Here is a 10,116-nt window from a genome sequence, read left to right on the forward strand (position 1 = left end):
TTTTATCTTTGGAGGCAACTGTTTGTGCATTTTCTCGTAGAGAAGACCCAGGCGCCTTTAAATCTGAACTGTGCTGGGTTTCCGGACACGGAATACTTAACTTTAAATAAATCGTCCCGATTATTTCCAGGTTTGAGAGTCGTGTCTTTATTTCCGGAATCATTCTTTTGCCTCGAACTCCATCATTCTCCGATTTGGAAAACGGGAGAGGGGAAGAAGGGATTTTTAGAAGTCAGGACAAAACCCGCTTCTACTCTTTTTGTTTTCCTTCCCTTGTAGCTCTCCACCCACGAATAATTATACACGTAGGGTAGAGAAGTGTATTGCAACATCAGTCTAACTAAATTTCCAAGGAATCAGAAATGACTTTGTGAATGGCTGTTTGTAGCAGAAAGGGGATGGGTGCAGTTTTCCTGGGAGTGCTTATTGAGAAGACCTGAACCACTGGGAGCTGTTCTTTCAGCACTTTCGACCAGACTAGGCAGGAGGTGCTGAAAAGATGGGGTCCCTTTATGCAATGCTTCAGAGGATAAGGTCCAACATTTGGTAAGCTCACTGGCTATTTCCCCCAACTGGACTTCTAGCAGAGGATGGGGCGGAGCTTGACCAAAGTAAGAAAAAAATCTAAATAGCCAGTCCATACCACTATTGGGTTCATGATTCTACAAGTGTTCCTTGACCTTGGGCTGCAATGCAATCAGTTTACCTGACTAAAACTTAAGTCAGGTGATCGAAATGATAAGGGACATAAAATTGAAGACCACGTTCAGATTTGAGCTTGGTTACCTTCTGAGTTTTGACATGAAGTGTTACTGGCAAATGATTTTAGAGATAAACTTTTGGAAGGGAAACTTGAATATTATCTTAGGATACCCCTGTTTCTGGGCAGTAGTTATAGAGATATCCTTTGAGGGAACATCACAGCTTCCTTATGTGACATTACACAATTTTTATTTCTTTATTTATCCATTAACTAATTTACTTACTTTTGAAGCAGTTTTGAGACTAAAACTGACTTAAAGTTTTAAAACTCTGAGTTAACAATTAGAATATTTTCTTACATTTCCATATTCAATGCAAGTCCACAATTTTGTCCTGTTTTAACAAAAATCAATAGCAACAAAAGTGTGATTTTTTAAAATTTTCCTGGTTATATTGTCATAGATCATTTTACCCTCCTCTACAAACTGAGAATAACTTCATGTCCTAAATATAATGACACACAACCAAATCACTATATTATGTTCTTGCAAACACATTCACTGCAACTTTATCATTTGAACAATAGTCTCTGAAAACAATGCCAATCAAATCATGCTTCACACTAAAAATATTACGTGACTATACAATATGATACAATTGCGCAGAATTTTCAAACATTTAAAAACAAATATTTATAAATAATTTGAGGGCTATAGTGTGTATATTTAAATAGAAATCACCATATTAGGATTCTCTCCTTAAAATACAGTACTCACAAGGAAGATTTCACTAGACGATTTTCCGTGAATATGAATATAATCTCAGGACCTATACATATATATAAGATTTGCTTTTGAACATCTATGTTTTTAATAAATAAGTTATGGGTGCTTAAAAATTGATAATAATGCCACTTTGAAAACAGTAGTTGAGGCCAAGCTCCCAGTGCTGGGTGGTGATGCCCCACACTAAAAAAAAACTAAAAATAAATAAATAAAAAGTTTTTGATACTCTAAATTGTGAGAACATTTATTATTTCTCATCTATGTCATAAATACATACACATATTACCAGAAAATAAAATACAAAACATTAACAACAGGAAAATAATTTATTTTATATTTTCTCACTGTATTGACTCATATAATTGATGACATTCTTGTTTTATCTTTTACCCAAAATAAATCAATTCAAAGTGTGTGTGTACCTGATGAAGAAAGTTCTTGAAAAAATAATAACAATAACGTTTAATATTCTTAAAGTGTTTACTTGGGACCAAGTAATGTACTAACAAATTTGCATAAATCATTCAATTGAATTCTTAAAACAAGTCTATGTGAGAGATAGTCTTAATATTTCTGTCTTATGAATCACTCAATAAATTATGTGTTAGAGAGATCAAAAGATTTGTTCAAGGTCACACAGCGAGTGAGTATCCATGCCAGAATGCAAGCCCAAATCTTCTGATGTAAAATCATATTCTTTTAACCATTTCCACATTACTGTATTTTCTTACTATGAAATTGTAAGCTCATATTAAAATCTTTTTTTCATTTTATAACCATGCTTGATCACCTTTTTATCAGCCGCATAAAACCTATCTCTGAAATTTTTATTATTTGTTCATGACAAGTGTCTTTCTTTGATGGTCTGTGTGTCCAACTGCAACATAGTGTCAAGTTTACTGTAGTATTTCAGTTGCTTCTGCTATTTTCCTTCTGTTTCATGAGGCCAGTGGCCAAGACCATCCTAACAGTTACTAGTTCCTGACAGAAGGGATTTAAGGCCAAACTTAAGACCAGGGATCCTGGGGAGGCCTAATAGCTCTATCCAGTGTTGCAGTCTGGTACATTTTGCTATTTTGTCAATTTTAAATGGCAAGAAGCCCTGACCTAATTGACAACTTGGTGCTGATTCTACTCAGAAAAAAAATACTTTTACTTTCTCCAACTACATGTGAATCAAATGAGAATTTTAAATGGCAAGAAGCCCTGACCTAATTGACAACTTGGTGCTGATTCTACTCAGAAAATAAATACTTTTACTTTCTCCAACTACATGTGAATCAAATGAGAAAAAAAAATAGTACAATTGTTCTCATTTATTCAGTGCAGCTTTTTATCATTTACAAAATAATGTAAGGTGAAAAAGAAGAAATAATGAAAATGATAAAATATCAAATAAGCTTTAGTGAAACTTAGAATAAACTGATCTCTAAAAATGTGTTTGAATGGCTCAGATATATACACAAAGTATATTTTAATGTTAACATACTGTGAATCATGGCTATCAATCCGCAGCAATAAATGTACAGGTTGCAGTTGAACATGAGTTCACCTACATTTATGTATGTATAAATGAATATTTACATAGGCTATTTTATTACATTCATTGTACTAGTCCTACTTTTCTAATTTCCCATTATATTATACAGATTATCTTGCTTAATGAACTATACTAGCATATCTAGAAGAATATCCCCTTTTTAAAAATAATTGATATTAAAATAATAGCTCAGCTGGGAAATAAAGAAATGTGACTTAAGTAATAAACCTTTTTTTGTACCTTAATCTAGACACCTGTGTTATCTGAGTTACTCAGAAAAATTATTCTTCTCAGACTGAAGGCTAGTTTGGCATCACTGAGAGACATGATAAGTACAGTAAAAACAAAATTTCATTACATTTGGGGCATACATGTTTGGTACTCTAATGAGACATAGAGATTGTCTGTCTCAATCACTTTGACAGGTTATAAAAATTATATTATATTTCCCATGATCTTTGCAGAAGTAGAACCCCATTAGCATGGCACAGTAAGTGATCATGCACATATGTGTACCTGAAGTCACTGACACTTAATAGCTCTGTAGCCATGGATATATTGCTCAATCTTTCTGAACCCAATTTTCTGAAGTTTCCAAATGAGATAACGATACCTCATAATCTGGTTGTGAATCACATTGCCACCTTGCATGACATCTAATACGTATGAAATAAATACCAATTTCCTTCTCTTTTTTTCTCACCATAAATTTATTCTTTTTCCAGCATTTTAGTGCATTATTTATAACATGTTCATATAACTCAGAATACTGCTGTCATTATTAAAATTTTGCATAAGATATAACTGAAACAAAAAATTATTAGTTGTCAGATAAGGTAATGGGACAAGCTAGCTCTCATGCCACCTCAATCCTAGGCCAATGTTCTTCTTTCTATCTTGTTTTGAGAAAAAGAATGATTCTCACTACATATGCCTTAGGCAAAGAATATTTTACATATACCCCAAACCAGGAAGATTTGAAGAGAGTATGACCTGAGATAAAGCCAACCACAGCAAATGCTCGAACCACTGCTACTACAATCAACCATAGACTCCCCCAAAGACACATTTACAACACTTTTTTCATAAGATCCCAGAAGAACCAACAAATACCCATTAGGAATAGAATTTATGTGGGAACCAGAGTCTATTTAATAGTTATGTAAGTAGGGCACTATCCAATTTTCCTCTGTTGGCAGTTTTCAATTTAATAGCAACTCGCATGTAACCCAGATTTCCCCATTTTCTTTCAAAGACTTTTCTTTTCACAGATGTCAAATCCATCAAACCAAGAATGTAAATGGAGATGTATCCAGAGTTAGAGGAAATGATAATAAGCTGATGGTCAGAAGTAATTACATATTTTGAACATTCAAATAAAATATCAATAATTTTCAAAACATTGAAGAAGGGTGTTTTGACTGTATAGATTCAATTGGTAATTGAAAATCGTGATGTAGGTCAGAAAATAAACATAGTTTATTAAAATGCTGCCACAACTCTTGATTAGGTATTTTTTAAATACTATGTACTATATGATCTGACTGAGGAAACATGCACTCTTTATTTTTATAGCAAAATTAAGGCATTCAGGAAATTTTTTGTGTTTTCTTTGATAAACTTAAAGTGTATGTGTATGTATATATACATAGTCTATATGTAAATTTCTAAACCATAAGAATGCATATTTACTTCCATTTTTCTTTGTTAAGAATGAATTGATATTCAATCAGTAACATTTATTAAGTGTCTAGCATGCAGAAAGGAAAAAAAATCAGATCTAAGTAAGGAATCCATTTAGAGAGATTACCTAGAAATATCACAAACCAATAAGCATGTTGGCACAAGAAACTGCATTTAGTTTATGCAGGATCTGCTGGCATGATTAGGATATGCTCAGTTTAAAATATTAGAGTAGTTTAGTGTGGTCTCATTATCCTGTTGGACAGCTGCATTTACATATTTGTTTGAAATCATAAAACACAAAAAATGACACCAACATTAAAGCGGCATTTAAAAAATTATCCATCATGCCCTGAATGAGTATAGGATTTGTGGAAAGCTATGAAACGGAAGGATTTACTAGAACAAAGATCAAGAATTAAGACACTAATGCCCCATCTGTTCAATAGCTCCCAATTCTTGATGTTCACAATAATTGCGGAATAAAAGGAAAATGAGTTTGTGAATATGGATGCATTTTTTATTATAGTTATACATAAATGTTTCCAAATGTAACTAATACCCTTGTGTTAAATGTAGAAAATGGAAGTAATCTGACGGGTTTTTATAAATGTTTCCAAATGTAACTAATACCCTTGTGTTAAATGTAGAAAATGGAAGTAATCTGATGGGGGTTTTTTTACTGTAATTTACAATTACACAAAAGAATCTCTCTTAACCTAATCTATTTCCAATTTTGCTTATAATAACATTCACCAAGATTTTTCTTCAGAGAAAATTTCACAATCTCTCTCTCTCTCATCTTGATATAGATATAGATATAGATATAGATATAGATATATCAACTTGGGTAGGGAAGGAGAGAACTAAAGAGGTTTCAAGATGAGTAATAATCACTTTTGAGTAATTATTCATAAAACAGTGATAAGTTTGTGCAAACCTCAGAAATGTAGACTGTCTCCCATGAGAACTTGGGATGTGGCCTAGAAAGCATTGCTCTGGATTAGCAAAAAAGATACAACACCAGAAACCATATAGTTCAAAGCCAACTAAACAAAAAGAATCAAGATGACAAATGATACATTCCTATCCTTCAACTGCTTATAAAGATGACAGCATATAATTGCATTTGAAAGAAGTAAAGTGAGATTTTGAAAGAGGTTGAGTGTGATTAGTGCTTGTCAATACCAACATGCAATGTTAATATTTAAACATAAAGTAGATCATTCTTAAATTTCATTTAAGTGGATGACAGAATGAAATCCAAAATAATACTCCCTTCCTTCATAAAAGAGGTCAGATCTTATTTAATAGATATAATATACCAGACACTGTTCTAGTTTATTTTAACCCCCACATAATCTTTGTAATTGTATTCTCTTTATAGTGCTGTTTTCTGATAGAGATAGGTTCAGTAAGAACAAAGGACTTTCCCAGAGACACATGGGCTTACAAGTTAGAACATGGATTTCATGGATTTGAACCCAGGTGTAGATTTGGTTGCTTCCAAAAATTCATGATGATAAGGCGATGAAAGTAAATCCCTTTCACGTAACCTGTGAGGAGAACTGTCATGAGTGACTGGTGAAACTATTTCTGATCACAAATATTTGCAACAATGAAANATAAATGTTTCCAAATGTAACTAATACCCTTGTGTTAAATGTAGAAAATGGAAGTAATCTGACGGGTTTTTTTTTTTTACTGTAATTTACAATTACACAAAAGAATCTCTCTTAACCTAATCTATTTCCAATTTTGCTTATAATAACATTCACCAAGATTTTTCTTCAGAGAAAATTTCACAATCTCTCTCTCTCTCATCTTGATATAGATATTGATATAGATATAGATATAGATATAGATATAGATATATCAACTTGGGTAGGGAAGGAGAGAACTAAAGAGGTTTCAAGATGAGTAATAATCACTTTTGAGTAATTATTCATAAAACAGTGATAAGTTTGTGCAAACCTCAGAAATGTAGACTGTCTCCCATGAGAACTTGGGATGTGGCCTAGAAAGCATTGCTCTGGATTAGCAAAAAAGATACAACACCAGAAACCATATAGTTCAAAGCCAACTAAACAAAAAGAATCAAGATGACAAATGATACATTCCTATCCTTCAACTGCTTATAAAGATGACAGCATATAATTGCATTTGAAAGAAGTAAAGTGAGATTTTGAAAGAGGTTGAGTGTGATTAGTGCTTGTCAATACCAACATGCAATGTTAATATTTAAACATAAAGTAGATCATTCTTAAATTTCATTTAAGTGGATGACAGAATGAAATCCAAAATAATACTCCCTTCCTTCATAAAAGAGGTCAGATCTTATTTAATAGATATAATATACCAGACACTGTTCTAGTTTATTTTAACCCCCACATAATCTTTGTAATTGTATTCTCTTTATAGTACTGTTTTCTGATAGAGATAGGTTCAGTAAGAACAAAGGACTTTCCCAGAGACACATGGGCTTACAAGTTAGAACATGGATTTGAACCCAGGTGTAGATTTGGTTGCTTCCAAAAATTCATGATGATAAGGCGATGAAAGTAAATCCCTTTCACGTAACCTGTGAAGAGAACTGTCATGAGTGACTGGTGAAACTATTTCTGATCACAAATATTTGCAACAATGAAATGTAGTTAATAAAAATTTTTAAAAATGTAAATATTTTGCTCAGTAAAGCAGTCTGATGTAGTACTTAAGAAAAGAATTTGGAGGCAGACCTTTTCTTTTTTTCTTCAGTTAAATGTTTACTACTTGATCAGTTAACTTTTGTTTATTTGTAATAAAGGATTAATAATTTGATTTTACATGAAATACTTATGAAATAATTCAAAATAGTTAACACATTTAAAAATTCTCAACAATTGGTAGCTACAGTTAGTAACATGATCTTTTCAATGTAACAGCCTGTAACTTTTCCTAGAATATTTCTTAGTTTTTCAAATATTGAAATTTATTTTTTGTACTAAAAATCAATTCAGTTGGAGCTTTGCAGCTGAACCAACACATGCAGCCAAAATTGATCAAATACCAGATTGACCATTTGGCTTTTTTCATCATATAGTTGTAGCCTGAAGCAAGGAAGAATTGGCCTCTGCAAGAAAAGTGAATTCATTATTTGGGAGACATTCTACTTAGCAGGTGGTAGGACATAAGACATAAGATGCTTAGGGCTGAAGCTACTGTAAAACTCAACCATAACTCCACAAAAGGAGGTGAAAATTCTATCTATCCAACAGCTTCTGCTCAACTATTTTACCAACAAGGCAATGTAGATTTAGTGAAAAAATAGGTGGCTTAATACTGAAATCAAATAAACTGTAATACAAAATAAATAAGATAAAAAATAATGAATGAATATGAGCCTAAGTGAAATTACCTTCTCTTGCTATGTCTTACACTTTTACTGACGATTTTAGCGTAGATATTGCTGTAGCAAGAAGCAATTCACAAAACTCCAGAAGGGAACACTGAAAGACAAGCCATTTAGTTTGGATTCAGCAAATTGTGAAACTGAAAGTCAACTTTTACTAGACAGAGAAAGAAACAGGGAAAACCCTTGAGGAGGTTCAGTTTGGTACCAAGTTTTTTGTTTTATTTACTTGTGTGAAAATATTTTAGCAGACAAGGTCAATCCATGAAGAACCGAGTGATTCATATCAATTGCTCTGAAATTCAAACTAAACACAAATATCAACTATTATTGCATTGAAAATCAAACAAAACATTTTGGGTTTTTTTTTTTAATTCTTTGTATGGACCAATTTGGATTAAAAGTATAACTATATTTCTCCTAAACTATCAAGGTGGAATAAAGCCAGAAAGTAGAAACAGTGTCTGAAAAGCAGCTTAACTAGAATGATGGTTTGTTCTTATTTTTCATTATTAGCTCTGTGAACCATGTTAAAATACTGTAGTTATTCTTCCAGTGACCTTGAGAGACTTGATACCTCTAGGAAAACTAGCTCTTTCATGGATTGAACTGTCCTAAGTTAGTCTGACAGCCATATGTTTAAATCATGATTTTAGTGCCTGGAGAAATTTTTGTCAGGCTCCCAAACAAGTCAGCGAATTCAGTAGAATTGCCCTGTGGCTTTGGAGGAACATGGTTGGGGAAGGTCAGTCAAGGTTCAGAACGCCTTTGTCAAAGGCTTAAGGAAGGCTTAAATACAAGCCCTGGTTTCAGCCAGAATGGCATTTGCTTCCCATATATATATGCTCATGGGAGGCCCATAAATTACCCCCCCTCCAAAAAAAGAAAAAAAATCATTATAAAATTGTGGACTTCTCCTCACATTTCCTAAAATCAATGTATAATTTTACTCTAAGCAGTATATAAGAACAAAAGAAAATTTAAAAAAATAAAAACGAAAGATGGGATAATACATTCCTTGGCAAGAGCTTGTGAGGCACCAGGAAAATATACAGAAAAAACAAAAAAAGAGCATTTTAGGACTAGATTTGTTTAAACTTTAGCTCCTCTTCCACAACAAATAAATATAGGTAGTGAGTGCACTTATAAAAAAATTTTAAATAGTAGTCCCAAGTTTTCTTGTTTTTCTTTCCCTTTGAAATATCATTGTTACTCTAAACTTGCTTCTTTTTGAAACACATCAATTCATACATAAAGAGAAGTACAGTTCTCAGAGTTCAGCATGTCAAATATGGAAAAAATAAAATTTTATATGAGGTTTTTAAAAATGACTCCTTTTTTGACAGGTTTTTTTATTGAAAGATAATTGGTTATATATATTTGTAGGGTACAGAATCGAATATCAATACGTGTGTACAGTATGTAGTGATCAAATCAGGATAATTAGTATACTCATATTTACAAAACATAATCAATCTTTGTGACCCTTAACTAATTTCTCACTAACCCCACCCCTCCCCCTTACCCACCTCTAATAACCACAGTCATTTTCTTTTTATTTTGAAAATTTCAATGTATTATGAATTCTTTNCCATTGTGTATGTGCACCACATTTTCCTTATCCAGTCATCTGACGGCGGGCTTTTGGTTGGTTCCAACTCTTGGCTATTGTAAATTGAGATGGACTAAACATAGGAGTGCAGGTATCTCTTAGACATGATGATTTCCATTCCTTTGGGTATATGCACAGCTGTGGAATTTCTGGATCATATGGCTGTTCTATCTGTAGTTATTTGAGGAAGCTCCAGGCTATTTTCCATAATGGCTGCACCAATTTATGGTCCCACCAACAGTGAAAGAGGGTTCCCCTTTCTCTACATCCTCTCCAGCATTTATTATTCTCTGTCTTTTTGAAAATAGCCAGTCTAACTGGGGTGAGATGATATCTCAACGTGGTTTTGATTTGCATTTCTGTGATGCTGAGTGATGTTGAGCATTTCTTCGTGTGTCTGTTG

Source organism: Galeopterus variegatus, unplaced genomic scaffold (assembly GCF_000696425.1).
Source record: "Galeopterus variegatus unplaced genomic scaffold, G_variegatus-3.0.2 Scaffold1465, whole genome shotgun sequence".
Taxonomy (NCBI): domain Eukaryota; kingdom Metazoa; phylum Chordata; class Mammalia; order Dermoptera; family Cynocephalidae; genus Galeopterus; species Galeopterus variegatus.